Genomic DNA, 17,963 nt, shown 5'->3' on the forward strand with positions numbered 1-17,963 from the left:
CAAAGCAGATATCTTTTCAGAAGCAAGAAATAACAATGTGGCTTTCGTTGTTTTGTTTTACATTAAGTTACTAAACTGACAGCCAGTTTAGATATGCAGTGTTGTTGTCGCCATGTTGGCCCCAGGATATTAGAGAGACAAGGTGGGTGAGGAAATATATTTTATTGGACCAACTTCTGAAGAAGAGGTCTGTGTAAGCTCGAAAGCTTGTCTCTCTCACCAGCTTGAAAGTGGTCCAATAAAAGATGTTACCTCACCCATCAGTTCAGCTATCACTTGATGCTTAAATCTAGTCATTGCAGGTAATGTGGTTTAAATATATACACTGTGACCTACAGACCAAAAGTACAAAGAAAAAAAAAGAAATTTTATTTTTGTAACATAAGTACAGGGGAAATGCTGAGGTCTTTACCCTGTCCTATAATCATATAACATAATGTACTTGATGCAAAGATCCCATTGTGGAAAACTGGGAGAAGGGAAAAGAGGACCAAAAAGAAGAAAAAAATGCTGGAACAAACCCTACTGTTAAACATATAAAAATCACGGAACCTTTAATGTCCATATACAGCAGGCAGAACTTTGGTGGTTTTTTAAAATGATTTACTCACACACCCAAAACACTGCACACCCAGTAAGCATGCATTTTTTTCTACCTCATTAAGTTGTAATGATGGCAAAATTCAGGCTACCAAGATTTTAACCTGGTGTTTTAGGGAGTTGAGATACTGCTAAGAGTTATCTCCTCAATATAAACAAAAGGAATAGGTGAAGTATAATTACCTTAACTCATTCCATGCATCAGCAGACTTACATCAGCAGTGCTTAATGGTGCTGGGTACTCTTACTTATTGATCTTACTACTTAAGTAGTAAGACATGAGGAAGTGGGCACTATTATCTGGTAATTGCCATATTGGAGAGTTGACAAGAAGCTAAGAGTGTTTAACATGTAGATAAGATCAATTATAAGATAATGCCTGCTTCTGTAATGAGCTGTAGCAAGTAGGAAACTTGCACCCAAGGTATTTATCAGGTCAGGCTGCTATGACAGAAGTAAAAGTGCTTTAATGTAGCCAGATGGATTTTTAAAAGACAGTGGTGTGACGAATAAAACACCAGTTCACATGGGATTAAGGATAGGGAAAGATGTAAAAGATACAGTTCCCACTGATGAATAAAATAATTAGTTTAATAGAGAGTGGACACAGAAATAAATGTTCCCCTTGTTAAATGTCAGCCATTAGAGCTCAAGGCATCTGTGATTAGGTTTGTTCATATAGGCCCTTATTCAGCAAAGCATTTAAGCAAGTGCTGAAATCAATGGGACATAAGCACAGGCTGAAATGTTTTGCTAAATCAGGGCCTAAATTACCGCCCTCCCCAACTGATCCTACTTACAGTGTTTATAAACACGGACCTGTAAAGGACAGCAAAACATGAGCTCTTTTTGTTGGGGGTTGAAGAGACTTAGGCTTGGTCTACACTAAACCCCCAAATCAAACTAAGGTACGCAACTTCAGCTATGTGAATAACGTAGCTGAAGTTCGAAGTACCTTAGTTCAAACTTACCTCGGTCCACACGCGGCAGGCAGGCTCCCCCGTCGACTCCGCGGTCTAGCTGGAGTACCGCAGTTGACGGCGAGCACTTCCTGGTTCGACTTATCGCGTCCAGACAAGACGCGATAAGTCGAACCCAGAACTTCGATTCCCAGCCGCCGAACTAGCGGCTGGGTGTAGACATACCCTAAGAGATAGTGTTTGTCTCATCAGCTTTTCCTAGCTATGAAAAAGAGAAGGAAAAAGCCTAAGCAGAATGACTATCTATCTAAATATTGTACGTCGTGTGCCAGACCCAGGGGATTGGTGATGCTGTGGCATCGTAAACCCGAGTTTGGAATGAACTTGAGTGGTAGAGATCAAATATATCATCATGAGGGAAAGAGATGGCTTATCATTTAACAAGCACTTTCAGCTGGTGGATTTGTGAGTGGAATATGGCATTTTCTTAAATGGGCGTGTGATACAAGATGGACTTCCGAATAGTTGTTCTCCAGCCTGGGATGCCTTTTATACTGCTTTACCAGTGACCAGCCACTCCTAGCCAGTTAACACACAGCTTCACAGCATGTATTTTGCTGGCAGCTGCACAGTATTGAGTGCTACTAGCTAACCACTCATGAATTACACTGCAAAAGAACACCAGCAAATACTCTAGTCCTACACGTTCCCTCAGAGATGTGCATTTTGCATTGCCGAGCACCAAGCTGAACAATGCAAACTCGTATAAAGTTTGTCACTTTGTCAATGGAAAATGATATGCACCAGTTTTGTTATTCCCAAATAGTTTCCCACACACTTTAATCCAAACACAGTGGTTAGATGAAACAGTGAAACAAGTTTATTAAATACAGAAAGAAAAGAGAGATTTTAAATGACAACAAGCAATTAGGTATAAAAGTCAGAATTGGTTACAAAGAAAAGAAAAAGATAAAATGCAAGCTAAATGCCTAATTTAACAAGCTCAGTGAACTCACCATCAGCTGCTAGTAGTCTGTACTGGCTGAAAAGTCTCCCAGCCAAGACTCCCTCCTCCCCCAAGTTCAGTTCTTGAAGAATCATTGATGTCATGAGCAGAGATGAAGGAGGAGAGTGAGTTCAAGTGTTTTTCTCCCCTCTTTATAATTCAATTTCTTCTGCTAGAAACCTCCTTGCTGAGTCATGGTGACAAACAGTCTCTTGTGGACAAGGGGCTTGAAAGTCCTTGTGATGAAATGTAAATGTCTTGTTCGTGCTTTCCCCTTGCCAGAGAATAGCTGCTTAACTAAGTGATAGCCCACTTGGCTTTGTTGATACCTGTCTGAGGCACCAGTGTGTCTTTAGCTCTGAAAAAGTGGTTTGGGCCTGCTTTTCTAAATTGAAATATTTCACAGCAGTGTTATACAGTAACATCTTATAACCTTACATACAATGTTAGTACACACACTTTACCTGGACATAATATTCAGCAGGTTATGAATTTTCAAATGATATTTCACAAGGCACACTTTTTTTACAAAATTTGTTGTAATTCTGTAAAAGTGGTGAACATAATGGTATAGATTGTCACAGGCTGCAAAGAGAACTCATGAGATGACAGATCTGAACACCTATCTCAGTCCCCAGAATAGATGTAAATATAAGGGACTAGGAAGATCAGCAGAATCAGTAAGAGGGAACATTGTAACTTTCAGAAAACTGTTATTTTTGGATGCTTCTGTTTTATCAACATCTTTCAGAACTAACTGTTTGGAATTAGGACCGTTACTAACGAAGTAATACCTTGTCCACATCACTAATGAAGATGGTCAATAGGATCATATCTAACTGTTCAGTTAATGAAGCTGTTATATGCATCTGGCTTGTAACAACAAAAATGCACATCAATAGGCGGTTGTATTTCCCTACCCTCATGTTTGTTCATACACATGTGGGTTTTTGAATGGACAATGTATGTGCATCCATGTTTTCAGGCTCTAGAGTTTTGTCCTCCTTTGAAAATGACAACAGAGAGTCCTGTGGCACCTTAAAGACTAACAGACGTATTGGAGCATGAGCTTTCATGGGTGAATACCCACTTCGTCAGACGCATGCGTATTCACCCACAAAAGCTTATGCTCCAATACATCTGTTAGTCTTTAAGGTGCCACAGGACTCTGTTGCTTTTTACAGATCCAGACTAACATGGCTACCCCTCTGTTACTTTGAAAATGAGGTTCTATAACTTCCATAACTTGATTTTAGTACGGCTTTCGACGTAATCCCAGACGACATTCTCGTAAGCTAACTAGGGAAATGCAGTCTAGATGAAATTACTATAAATTGGGTTCAAAACTGATTGAAAGACCATACTCAAAAGTATCAGTGGTTCACTGTCAAACTGGGAGGTGCATCTCATGGGGTCCCACCGGGATCAGTCCTGGGTCCGGTATTATTCAATGTTTTCATTCATGACTTGGGTAATGGAGTGCAGAAGTATACTTATAACATTTGCAGATGACAGCAAGATGGGAGGGGTTGCAAGCATTTTGGAGGTGATGATTAGAATTCAAAATGACCTTTGCAAATTGGAAAATTGGTCTGAAATCAACAGTAAGAAATTCAAAAGACAAGTGCAAAGTACTTCATTTAGGAAGGCAAAATCAAATGCACAACTACAAAAAAGGTTGTATATGGTAATACTGGTGAGAAGGATCTGGGGACGACAGTGGATCACAAATTGAATACGAGTCAACAGTGTGATGCAGTTGTGGAAAAGGCTAATAGCATTCTGGGGTGTCTTAACAGGAGTGTTATATGGAAGAGGTGGAAAGTAATTGTCCCACTGAACTAAGCACTGGCAAGGCCTCACCAGGAGTACTGTGCTCAATTCTGGATGCCACGCTTCAGGAAAGTTGCGGACAAATTGGAAAAAAGTTCAGAGGAGAGTAACAAAAATGATAAAAGGTTTAGGAACCCTGATCTATAAGTAAAGGTATAAAAAAAAAGGGGGGGGGGCATGTTTAGTCTTGAAAAAGAAGACTAAGGGGGAACCTGAGAAGTCTTCAAATATTAAGGGTTTTTATAAAGAGGACAGTGATCAATTGTTCTCTGTGTCCACTGAAGGTAGGACAACAAGTAATGGGCTTCATCCTCAGCAAAGGAGATTTAGGTTAGATATTAAGCTCTTGAACAGTCTTCCAAGCGACTTTCTGGGAGCCCCATCTTAGGAGGTTTTTAAGACCAGGTTGGACAAACACCAGTCAGGGACGGTCTGTGTTTCCTTGGTCCTGACTGAGTGCAGGGAGCTGAACTCAAGGTCCCATTCAGCTTCTATGATTCTGTGTCTTCAAGACAACACAGATTTATGAAACATGTCGTATTAGGTTTTTAAAATACTGAAATCTGGAGGGCTAGATACATGTTAAGGCAAACTATTTTCACAATTCTAGAATTAAAAGTTAGTTTGTCTTTTTTTCCCCTGTTTGCTCACATTGTATTTTTCCTAGTGGTGTATATGAACCATGAAGATTGCTCTTACTGTAATTCCTATAGCAGAAAGTTGTCCCATAACATATTAAGAAAAGAGAAGAAAATCACATCTACCATTTTGCTCGGCAGTCTCAGCAGTGAAGCCAGCTTCTAAATAGACTGATCTATATTTTTGGAAGCTCAAGTGTGCACTGTCAGTGTGATGGTTTAGTAGAATAGTTCAGTCTTCAGTGGTCTTAAAATGGTACCTTTCATGAGCATTATGTTCTCTTTAAAAGGAGGGGAAAAGCAAGTAGTAATAATATTTATATGTTACATAGTTCATTCAATCCCTACATCTCAGAGTTTGGCAAAGACATACACCCAGCATTATCCCCATTTCGCCGTGGGGAAACTGAGGCACAGATAGGGGAAGTGACTTGCCTATGGTCATGTAGCATGGCAGAGATAAGAATAGGATCAAGATCTCATCACCTATCTTAATAAGGTTTCCTAAATTGCTCTGATTGAATTTCACTGGTTTAATGTAGAACATGGGGCCTAATTCTCCTCTCATTTACATCAATATAACTTTACTGACTTCAATGGAGTTACTCCTGATTTACCCTGCTGTGACTGAGTTCATAATCTGACCCTGTGATATTCTTGTAATTAACCCATGAAGATCAAAATTTAGTATAATTAACAGATAATATAAAAGCTAATCTGTGCCTGGTTTATCTCGTTCAGTAGTAAAAGATTTAAGCAGATATCCAGTCTTGCTGTACATACTCACTGGTTAATCATAAAAGTCTTCAATCAGAACGTTTTACTTTTAAAGTTGATATGTGTTAATCAAGTCTGACTGAAATAAAATCAAAATTGGGCAGAATCGGGGGGGGCGGATTTGTTTTTGGTCATTTAAATTGCAATCATTTTGATATAATGTGTCTCAAGGAGAAGACTGAAAATGTTCCATGAGCTCTCAGAAAACAAGGGGGGTGGAGGAGGAAGGGAACCAACAATCCGAACCCGTTAGTAAGTAACACATTGAGTGCCTGTGCGCGGCATTGTGAGACTCAGGGGAATCAGTCTGCTGGATATGGAGCCGTTTGTCCTCTGAGAAACACTACATAAAAAAAAAAAAAAAAGCCTCTACTGATGAAAGTAGCTGTCAAATTAGCAGGTCTGGAAGTTGTGCTGCGTATTGTTATGAGCTGCTCAAGTTCACACCAGAGCGACCCAGCTCCATCCGTCTTTCTCAGTTTACATTTTAATTGGCTTGTAGTTAAGTTTTTTAAACACTGGGAGACTGCTGACATACACTGTAATATCATGTGAATAATTTATGGGAACGGTTCGAGATGAGCTTTGGATAAAAGGGGAGAGAGGTATGGGAGAGGAGAAACACAAGAATCCAGCAGCATGTTGCTTGCTGGGTGTTAAATGTTTTTGTTAGTGCATCTGACTGCATTTGGGATTTCATGGAGGTTTGTACAATGCAATCTTATTAATAACTATTCTGTCAGGAGAGCACCCAATTAAACTGAATTGGGTTTATGGCTCCCTTTAGGTTTCTTAAAATGTGTGGATATAAAGCCTCTCCGATGTGAATATAGGATAACAAGGGTTCTTTTTCCCCCCCTGTTTGTTTTAATGATTCTCTCTCCCCTTCTTAGGATTTGCCTGTTTGTACATTCAGAACCTGGCACTTCCCCCTCACTCCCCCCCTCGGCTCCTCACTGTGCTCCTTGTTTTCCCCTTGCTTTCACAGCATCTCAAGAGAAGCCTGAGTTGGTGCTTTCAGGCAGGCTCCCTAACTGAACACATGACCCATCTGGGGACTCATTGCTAGAAACATACAGTGCAGGTCAGATAATTAAGACCTGGGGGAGTGTCCCCTGGCTTTCCTAGGGAGATTACAGTTCGCTAAGGTGTCTTGAATACAACACGTGACCAGGAAAAGATCCTGATGAGATTCTATGAACTGCTGAGAGCCCCGGTTGTTTATTTTCAAGGTATTCAGTAGGCTCGATTTCGTCACAAGAACACAGCCCACAGTGAGTAGCATATTGCAGTGCTGCCCCAGGAGCATTGCCGGGGAGGAACTAAGGCCCAGCCACAATTTCGTGCCTGCTCCACCTTTACTCTGAGGGTAGTAACTCACTGCCCAGTTGCACTGTCCAGCAAGTGGGGGTAAAGTCTACGCTGTGCCCTCTCCTTGTCCACTTGCTCCAGACCAAGAGATTAGATAGCACATCTACTAAGGTGTTTTTACTCCCCTGCCTGGTATATATTCCAAGTCACTAGCCCCTTATGCTTTATATCATTCTTCTTTGATTTCATCCCAAAGGGTCATTTGAATTATTTAAATACCATCTGCTTTGCATAAATTCACATGCATCTTCCAGTTGTCACGACCAAATTAGCACATAGCCACAATGGGTTTATTTTAGTCTGCTGAGATACCGATGTGATGGATTTTGACCCCCACATGAAAGAAGTCCAGGTAATTTAAAATATGCAACCAGTGTCCGTAAAGTGAAACATAGGAAGAACCACATTTGAGTAGCAGATATCCACGCCCTCTGGCACAGCACCATTCAGATACTTGATCCGACAGATGTGCAGATTCACCTCGCGCTGTAGTCTCCCTACTGCCGACTTCAATTGGCACCGACTCTGTCTAGTAGCACATTCCTATCGGAACAATACAAACCCACCGGAAACTGTTGAGTGGGTACTCAGCATAGCTCAGCCATGCGTCTGCTGCTGCTACCAGGGCTACTGTGGCTACGCTGCAATTTATACTCATGCTAGCTCAATGAGAGCTAGCCATGGGTAAGTGTACACAAGCAGGGGAATCACACCCTGAGCTCGTGGGCATGCCATCCTTGTAGGGATGCATCCATGACTGTCATCTTGGAAGGTAGAAGTTTTCTGAATGGGAATAGAACAACCTTTTAGAATGTCCCCACGGCTGTTTCTCTGTTGCGGAAAGGATGAAGGGCTCTGCAGTTTCACCCCAGAGACTATCTAACTGGATTTCTGATTGCATTAAAACATGAGGTGGCCAAAGTCAGAGCTCCACCAGCTGCATCACTGCAAAACTTGCCCATATCAGACATTTGTAAGGCAGCTACTTGTACATGAATCCACACATTCTGACAACACTCTGCCTTAAGGGAAACCTCTAGATCTTACGCCGCATTTGGCAAAGCTGTACTTCAATCACTCTTTCATTAACTACTCCAAGCTCCCACCTTCTTAATAAGATCAGTACGTGGTAATTGGAGTTCTTTGAGATGTGTGTTGTCCATATGCACATTCCACAACCTGCCCTTCCATCTGCTATACCTCAGCATCCTCATCTAAGGGGTTCTGCAGTGAGAAGGAACCAAATGGCGGCAGGTGGGCCTCTCCTCTTTATATGCTCTTGTTGTAGAGCGCAAAGATTGAAATGCTCATGCACCCCTTGTGGGTCCTGCTGGCCAAAAGGACTCTGATCTCTGGCACATGCACACCAACTGCGCAGTGTGCTTGTGGACAACACATCTCGGAGAACTCCAGTTACTGTTCTTCCTTTACATATGAAAAAGAAGCAATAGAGGACACAAGCATTATATAGTGGTTAAAGAACAGGACAGGTCACCAGGAAACCTGGCTTCTGTTTCTGCCCTTGTCTTGTGAGACCTTAGGCAAATCTCTTACCTATTCTCTGCCTAATTTTTCCTAAATGTAAGGCACTGAAAATAGCATTTATCTACCTTCTGGGGTAGTTGCAGGTCTAACTGTTGCTTTGAGATCCTCTGGTTAAGACGTTTTAGAATTGCCAAAGATTAGTGCTATTGCTCCATTTTATGTGATGTTATTGAAGTGTTGTTTCTGCTATTGCTTTTTTGTTAGTGGGGCTCCAAGTCTGCAGCTGAGCAAAGACAAAAAGAAGCGGTTAGGGCTGGACCCAGGAGATCATAACTATCCTTTTGGAGCTATTATGCTCTGATGCGCAAATTAATATGAGGCAATGCACTGGCTCTGTCGGAATGAAGAGGGGCAAATCCAAGTGCTAATGATCCTAGGCATTCTTTTGTCCTTGGTACACCTGATGTAAACCTTGAGGATCCCACACTTTGACCACCACACCTCTGGTTAAAATGGCCTGGATGGAGTTCATGTCAAAGCTTGAAGATGCCTGAGATTGGCTAGAGGTGTCACTGTAGACACACTTCCTTCCTGCAGGCTGTGTGTAGCTGTTTCCTCATTTTTCCCAGGCACTGCTGACTAAAAGAGCTATAGGATGAGATCAGGACTCAAACTCAGGATCACTGATACAGCACTGGCCTGGGATTCTGGAGACCTGGGTTCTATACCCGACTCTGTCATTGGGTGACGGGGAGCAAGTCACAGCCCCTCGTGCCTCAGTTTCCCTATCTGTCAAATGGGAATAATGATACTGACCTCCATTGTAAAGCACTACGAGATCTACTGATGAAAAGTGCGAGGCAGTGGTATTAATAAATGCAAAAGAAATATTCCTGCTCATGTGCAGTTTGATATTAGATGCAGTGTATTTCCCCCATGCCCAAAATTATTAAAGGTGCATTCCATATTTGGTGTCCCAAATTGCCTCTTGAAACCCAAAGATAGTTGTGAGCCATTATGATAAAAGGAATCACTATCTGTGACTATAGCAAAAAGTTATGACTAATAGAGCTGACTGGTGGATGGCAATGCCATTTTGCAGCAACTTTAGAAATTTTGAAAATTATTTTTGTTCCGTATTGGAACAAAAACTTTCAAATGTTTTCACAAAAATGGAATTGTGTAAAAATGTCCATTTTCAGACTGAAGCTGGAGAGAGAAAAAGTATCTGTGTCTGTCAGGTGGGAGACTCTGGTTCAAGTCCCTGCTCTGCCTGATTCAGAGCAGAGTTTTTCATCCCTGATCACTTTGAATCAGGCAGAACCTGATTATAACTTGAACCTGGGTCACCCAGGCCAGTGCCCATCTTAACTTCCAGGCTAATGAGTGCGAAGTTTTTGTCAGAATCAGCTCATATCTGTGCAAATGTTCAGACCAGCTCTGATTGAGTTTGTAGAACAGGGCATATGCAAAATGGTCAGTACACACTACGTGTTTAATATTTACACCCAAATGTTTATCAGCACAGTATAATGATCTAGGATATGGGCAAATCTCCGCAACAAGCTTATTTTGTTTGTCCTATAAAATAAAAACATTTTAGATTGTGAATGCTACTCAAGTTGCTTGTCCTGTGCTTTCTAAACTGTCTGAACATGAAGGTTTAAGCAAATTTAACAGGGGCTCAGAATATCCGGAAAAGTTCGATTCCTATGCTAATAATATTACTGTATTACCTGGCTCATGACAGAATCCAAGTTACAGAAACATTCTCAAGATAATGTTTTCCCACTTCTTTTGCCACTCACTACTTTGAATTAATATTTTTTCTTCCAGAGAAGCACACTAAGAAAAACAATCGAGTTGCACTTACAAAATAGAGTACTTGATATTGAGTCGTTATGAACACCTGCAACTCCCACTGATTACAGCGGAAATTACAGGATGTTAAATGCCTCCCAGGATCAGGCCTTTCCTTCACATAGAGATTTTTCTACCCTTTGCTTTATTCCCTCCATGTCTTTTTATGTCCTCTGAGAAGGCCTCTGTGTGCAATATAACAATGTGAAGCTAGAACCTGGATGAGAAAAATAAAACCCTTCCCCCAATTAATTAGCTCATCCATGCTGTCTGTCGTGTAACGGCTGTAGTGGATTTTACGTCTTGGCTGTGGGAGTGTCGGGAGTGCTGTCAATTACTCTCAGTTCCATGCTGGTAATTTATAGCAAGATTCTAAAATGTGAAAGCTGTGACTATGAAGAGGTGCCTGCCAACACCAGAGACGTTTTTCTTTCTTTAGCCTTTTCAGTAGAAGTGTCAAACCGTGTAATACCTAGCAGATGGGCTGAACGTCATTGGTTTGGAACTTTGGACAAGCATGCACAAGTTTAGATGCTTTCTCCAAAGATCAGACAAACATCTTTGGCCTAGAAGATGGTCTGGCAAGAATAATTATACTCTCTGATTTTGTCACAGGTCAGCAGTGTGCAAAAATCTTTAGCGTCTGATGGCTGTTCAGTGGCCTGTGTGAAATAAGTGGGTTTCATGTGTCCCCAGACAAAAAAGTAGACATTTAAAAAAAAATTAAATAGTTAATAAATGTCATTGTGACTGCACCCCTTTTGACAATTTCAGCAAAAAAATAAATTTAAATTAATATACTAAATCAGAAGCCAGACCATCCAGTTCAGCAGGAATCCGTGTTGGATATGGGAATCTTATAAGGCTGCTGCCTATGAAATATCTGTTCTAGTGATGAGTAAAGAGATCCTTGTTCTCATGTGTGGTCCATCTGACCCATGTCGTCGTCATTATGGCTGGGGTTTTCAGAAGTGCCAGACTCTTTCAGAGTTCCCTACTTTTACTGGATTTCAGTGGGACCTGAGTCCCTTAGGCACTTTTGAAAATCCCAGTCTGTATGGATAATGAGAATATCAACAGTTGTATTAAAGAGAACCTACTTATATGCACACACTTGAGTGCTGTGTGTTTGTAAAGTACCTAAGACAATAAAGCCCCAAGCTGTTTGAGGGTTCTTGTTGCTAACACAATTTAAATGATTAATAACTATTATTGTTTATTTTTGGAAGGGATATAAAAGCTCATGGTTCAATGCATAAGCTAACCGTTAACTGCTGAGAGTTAAGAAGTAATTTTTTCCTCTTCCACCTTCCTCTGAATCACTGCTGGAGACGGGATACTGGACTAAATGAACCATTGCTCTGATCCAGTATGACATTTCCTAGCTCCCTATTTTACAAGTCAGCAGCTGTTCTGAATCCAGAACCAAACTTGGAGTATCTGCATAGCTGAAACATAGAACCTTTTTACATGTTTCAAATGTCAAAACCCACTCCAGAAACACTTTTAACCTCTTGATAGCATTGATTTCTTGATATCCTGATTCCCAACCATGGAACCCATGCCAGGAAAAAAATAACTCCAAAAATGAAAGGACTTTATTATTCCCATTCTAGGACAGTCTTGTCATGGAACATATTTTATTAGTTTTCCTACATGAAGACATATTCATAGCTGTATCTTGTTTGATGCGGGCGTGGTCATTATGACAATAAACTTTGAGGTAGCTGTATAGCCTTACTGAGCTTTGCTATTTACTTGATGGACTGTGCAAGAGGTTCAGTAGACCCTGCTCTGACATTGCTAAACTCTACTATAAAGTAGGATGGCACTCCAGAATTGTTTCATTGCACTACTGTATGCAAATTACAATATTTATAATAGTGAAGCTCCAACTTATAGTGAAATTGTTTTGTGGGCAAAAAAAAGACATAACACTAACAGGATTTCACTATAGTTGGACAGAATATAAAAACCCACAGTCCTATGAGAGCATGATTTTTCAGTTTAGGTAACAGGAGGTCTGCCTCCACTGAGTCCAAAGCTATTAATTATGCTGTTAAATGTGACCTGCAGAGAGCTTATTCACCAGATAGAATGGTGTTGGTCCTATTGCATTTGTTATGTGTGTTGAGTAACTGCTCTACTTCTTATTGCTACACAGGCCTTAGCCAGCAGAAGTGATAATGAGTGAGAGAACCACAAACCATCCATATCCATCCTGCCAGCACTTCCAGTGGCACCTTAAAAAAAATCCTCATCTTCTCTGACAAGGCCGTCCTGGTTCCTTACCCTGGTAATTCCACTATGTGATGAGAAAACTATATGCCGTACAGAGTCATCAAATTGTTCAGTTCAGGAGGGGGATGAGTGTTGCCGGGTGAGCTTTTGCAACATCAGTAGCAACCTGGTAACAGCCTCCCGTGGCTCAGCTTAAACTGTGATCCCCATCAACGTTTAAGAGAGCCTCCTGGTGTACGTTAACAAAAATTAGCCTTAATTTCCCTCTTCTCTCTTTTTGGCTTGCGATAAGAGCCCATGAATCAACCGTCAACAAGCCATCTTCTCAGCCAGTTGTGGTAATGATCTATGCGATTAGCAGGCTGTGCTTGTGTTGGTTTTTTAATTTTTTTTAATACATAGGAGCTGTTTTCTTGTCGCAGAGAAATGAGGCCTGACATGCATGTCCTCTGATTCTTCCTTTTCTCTGTGCGTGTGTGTGCCCATGTGCGTGTGTGTGTGCATTTCACTGCTCTGCCATTTGCAGGGTGGGAGGAAGTTTTTCTAGCGGAACAGTGCACAGTTCTGCCTGAGGTACTGAGAGCATATTGCTCAGCAGGTGGGGCCTGCTTAGATACATTTACTGTTATTTCAGCACTGACAGCAAACATACATCAGGCAGGCCCGTAATGCCAGCACATTCCATGGTCACCTGATCAAAAGGGCTGCAACCTGGAAGCAAAATGTTCAGTCTTAATATGCTGTTTTGAACCTGTAATTGGGACCTGGGAAGTTAGCGTGTCGTTTTGTCATGTGGAGAGAGGCTGGACTTTCTGTAGAACTTCCTGCTCCTCTTGGGGTCTCATTGAAGACTGCGGTGAGTGTGAATGCTGCAGCCTCTGTACCGCCTGTGCCAACAGGAAAGTAACGTTCTTATCAATACAAGCTGTTCTCGTATGTACCGGAAGTTACTGTAAATAGAATTCCATCCAAGGGACTCCGCCAAAAACTCAGGATTGGTTATTGAGAAATGAAGGCCAATAGTTTAATGCCATCTCTATATATTGAGCCCAGATTAGGTGCCGCTGAAAAACATTTCTACTTTGGGTGGCCTGTTTGAAAGGCATTGTTGGTCCCAGTCCAATTTGTTACTTGCCAGAGGTCAAACAGCTAAGCCCATGCGAAACTCAGGACTAAGAATGGCCACAAGCTTCAGCACTAACTGCAAAACCCATCTCGACTTAGCCTTCACTCGGCACCCTTTCAAACACGCCAGCATCTTCCCCCTTTATATATTTATTTATTTGTACTTGAAAAGAAAAGCCCAGGTATAAGAGAGCTCCCTCTGGCAGGGCTGGGGGAGAGAGGTTTTTGTGTTTTATCTTTCCTAGAAGGTGTCCAGCTCCCACAGTGATGGGTGACCTTATAAAAGCCTAGAGCTGAAATTTTCAAAGCCACCTAGGGATTTTAGATGCCCAGTTCCTATTTAACTTTTCATTGGGTATCCAAGGGTGTCATTTTCAAAAGTACCTAAGTGACTTAGGAGCACAAATCCCATTGACAGTCAATGGCACTTGTGCTTGGAAATCCGAGGTGCTTTTGAAATTCCCACCCTAAACCGCTTAGGCAACTTGAAAGAATTAGAGATGAGATTCCTGACTTGTGGTACTTTGCTCTAACTTCCAAAATACTGACATACCAAATTGGATCTACTCACAAAAATCCTGAATTATTGAGGAATAGTGTCTTCGCTTCAGTAATTAATTAAACTTCATGATTTGCAGACACTTTACCTAGCTGTTCCTGAACAGACAGTGGGAGATTCCTTGCAGTATGTCAGCTAGTTGGCTGGCTATATTTAGACCTCTACTGGAAATTTTGGAAGCTCCTGGTTGCTGTAAAATTCTAGTAACGAACTGCAGAGTTCTATACGGTCTTGGACCTTTGCTCACAGATTCTCTCTGGCTAAGGCTGTGCTTATGATGCTATGTGGGTAATGGCTGCTTCAATTGAGACGGGGTGGATTATTCTCCCTTCTAATTACAGTCATCGCCGAATTGGAGGGTCAGCTGTCAAGGATCTCCCCTTTCCAGGCCTAATAGCCTGCGTGTCATCTGAGGTGGTGCACAATGTGACTATGACCTTATTATTATGTAAAACTCCCCCAAACCAACCGTAAAATGGAGGTGGTGGAGGGAGATGAAATAACACAGGGTTTATTTTGTAAAGCATCTTGCAAACACGTGGTATCCTCAAACCTTTTACAGATGGAAAAATACGGTTACGAGGTTAAGGATCCTGAAAGGAAGTAAGCACCTCATGCAAGGTTTTCAGCATCTTCAATCCCCATTGTCTTCAATGAGAGTTAACACCATACCATACCTAATAAGAACCTGCTGTTAAACCACAGAGGAAGAGAAAGAGGGAGTTTTAGGCATGAAAGAAAAAAAATCTTTATAGGTGGATTTCAGAAGAGGTAGAGAGTCAATGAGACAGAGAAACACAGAAAGCCTTTTCCAGATGGCCAAGGAGAATGCTCTTCCACCAAGAGTGATGAGCTTGTGCAAAGGGACAAAAGAGGGGGGCAGAGCTGGACAAGTGCAGATGAGTAGTGAGTTGTCTGTGAGGGAGCCTGGAGCAAGTCCATGGAGGTTTTTTATAACCAAGAGTCACACTTTGCTTATCAGTGAGTGAGGTTAGAATCTGAGCCTCTGATTTCTTTCTCAGACTGACCTACAGTAACCAACATAAAAGAAACACAAACACAGGGGTGATTTTACCATTAAGACTGCCTTCCAATAGAGACTTCCTAAGACTTATACACTTAGTCAGTACATTGGTTTATTTAAATACAAATGGAGGATTATACATAGCAATTAACAAACGAAGGTACCGGTAGTTGATGCTCTCCATCAAAGGTACAATGCAGAGCAAACCTACCTAGTATCACATTGTGGTACTGCAGATGTCACCAGACTTACAGTACAAGGTGCAATACCTGGGAAAGTTCACCTGCTTAGAGAGGGTGGGGAAAGTTTGGCTTTAAATATACCCATTAGCATGATTTGTTAATGGGATTTGCCTATGTATATACTTCATAGAGAGCTCTGAAAAATTTCTCCTCTCTCTATTTTGGTGTATGGAGATGCCAACCCAGAGAATGAAATCGTGGGGAAAGTTCCAGATGCTTCAGCTGACGCAGGGGGGAACTTACTGTGGTGACTTCAAGAACCTGTTGGATCTCATTGATGTAACTGTCCACAGGAGTTGAATCCTAGGTAACCCCAGAACTGCTGAAACAACTTGGGCCACAGGCATACAGATTTAGATTGTCAACAACCCCAAACCTGATTTTAAATCGAAGATTGCCTAAAAAAAAGATATGCCAGCTAAGTTGCCAAACAGAAATAACGATAGAGGTTAACACCAAAACTTGTGTGTGTTGTAGAAATAGTTGGTTTTGTGAGCGACTGCCTTGTGGAGACAAAACAAACAATATGCTAGGGCCAGAGCTGGCTCCCTACTGTACTTTGTTGAGCACAGATACTTAAAATACCCTGCTTCATTCTCACAATATTATATTTGTCATGTATTCATCACTTTTAAGAAGCAGTATAGGAAGTCTGGCTTGGTTCAGGAATACGATGTTGGGTTATTTTGGGGAGAGGCCAGGTTTATTTTCCAAAAGGTTTAAAAGAGACAAACCCTAAAGGGCTAGATGTTGCAAAACTGGAATTCTTTTTCAGACTGTCACCATCTATTATAAAATATTATAAAAATGAGTTAAATTATTCATTCTATGGCAGGGAACACATGCATGTCTTACATATTTGAGATTGGATTGTCTGCAATGACTGGATTAGTATGATCCATGGACAGCTGTACTATATTCCTCATCTGAATGGTTGAAGAAAAGGAGAGAAAATAAGGTGCTAATGCAACCATTACTCTGTAGTAGCTGGCGTGTTCGATTTCTGCCTGGGAGCCTGGAGAGTCAAAGCAAGTCTTGAGTTCTCTGTCTCTCTCGCATGCTTTCATATCCATATGTTCGTACATACATCGTGTAGAACCTAGGAGGAGTATTTGCAGGGTTGAACCCACATGGAGTGGATGATGTTCTTATCCACTTGGAACCTGATAATACCAGGGACATTGTTAGGGGGGTATGAAATTCCAATCTAGCGTTTACATTTTTAGGGGGAGATGAAATTCCACCCTAGCCAATCTAGGGCTATCGTAAGACACAACCCTATAAATTACTGAGCTTCATCAGTTCGTAATGACACGAATAGGAGTTGGACGTGCTCAGCACCAAGTTTGATTAGACTAAAATATAATCAGCATGCAAATTGAGTAGGTAAAGAACCTGCTCAGAATGCCGGCCCACTCTTTCCTGCTGTTTTCCCGTTGATTGTGTCCCACCGGCAGTTCTAATGACGCTGATGAAACGTTACCAGTGCATCTGGTACATTCAGCAGTGCAGCAGGTGTCACCTGCAGTATGTGCCTGTTCGATGTGGCATCAGTCAATGGTTATCAATGACCCCTTTCACCTGTAAGACTCCTAGAGGAATCCCAGCCTGGAATTTTAGCATCCCCACCGCTATGGGCTCTAGCAGCTTCACTGTTTTGAAGGACTTGTCAGACCTGCCTGCAGCTGTACTAGTGAATTGTTAGTTTGTTTGTGGTTTTCTGCAGATTCGTAGTCTCTGTGAGCTGCTGTCACTTTGCCTGCAGAACGATACTAATTTAGAAAAAGGAAGTCTGTTAAAGTATTAATGATACCAGATGTGACTGTTACTTCTGTTGCCTTACCTGTCATGTACAATAGCAGCAAACGTTATGTTCCCAGCCATAGAGTCGAGGCGGGGAGAGAAGCTGAGACTCCATCCAGATTTTTCACTTTGCAAGATCCTCACAAACTGGATTTTCTTTATTTTCTCTGTTCTGAAATGAAGGTTACTGAGACTAGGAAAGTTGTACTAGTGTTTTCTGTACAGTTGTAAGGCATCTGATTTCATTCCATTAAAAAAAAAACAAACCCTACAGGACCCAAAAGTGTGGTAGGTTCCACCCAGAAATAGAAAAAGATAAAGAGCTTGGTTCTCCTCTGCCTTGCACCTGGTGGAGTTATTTATATCTGTGTAGAGTGAGTGTAAAAAGTTACCTTTTCAATTTGGTCCCATTTCACAGCCTCTCTGCAGCACATGTAAATGACTACAACAGATGAGGGCAGCAGGTAATCATACCCAAT

General features: G+C 41.5%; 1 protein-coding gene across 6 annotated transcripts in view; it reads left to right on the forward strand.

The window, feature by feature from the left end:
* AUTS2 (activator of transcription and developmental regulator AUTS2) overlaps positions 1 to 17,963 on the forward strand; it is a 962,448-nt gene that overhangs the window by 641,763 nt on the left and 302,722 nt on the right. The window lies entirely within an intron of this gene.

This window comes from Terrapene carolina, unplaced genomic scaffold (genome assembly GCF_002925995.2).
Source record: "Terrapene carolina triunguis isolate 2854851 unplaced genomic scaffold, T_m_triunguis-2.0 Scaffold231, whole genome shotgun sequence".
NCBI classification, from domain to species: domain Eukaryota; kingdom Metazoa; phylum Chordata; order Testudines; family Emydidae; genus Terrapene; species Terrapene triunguis.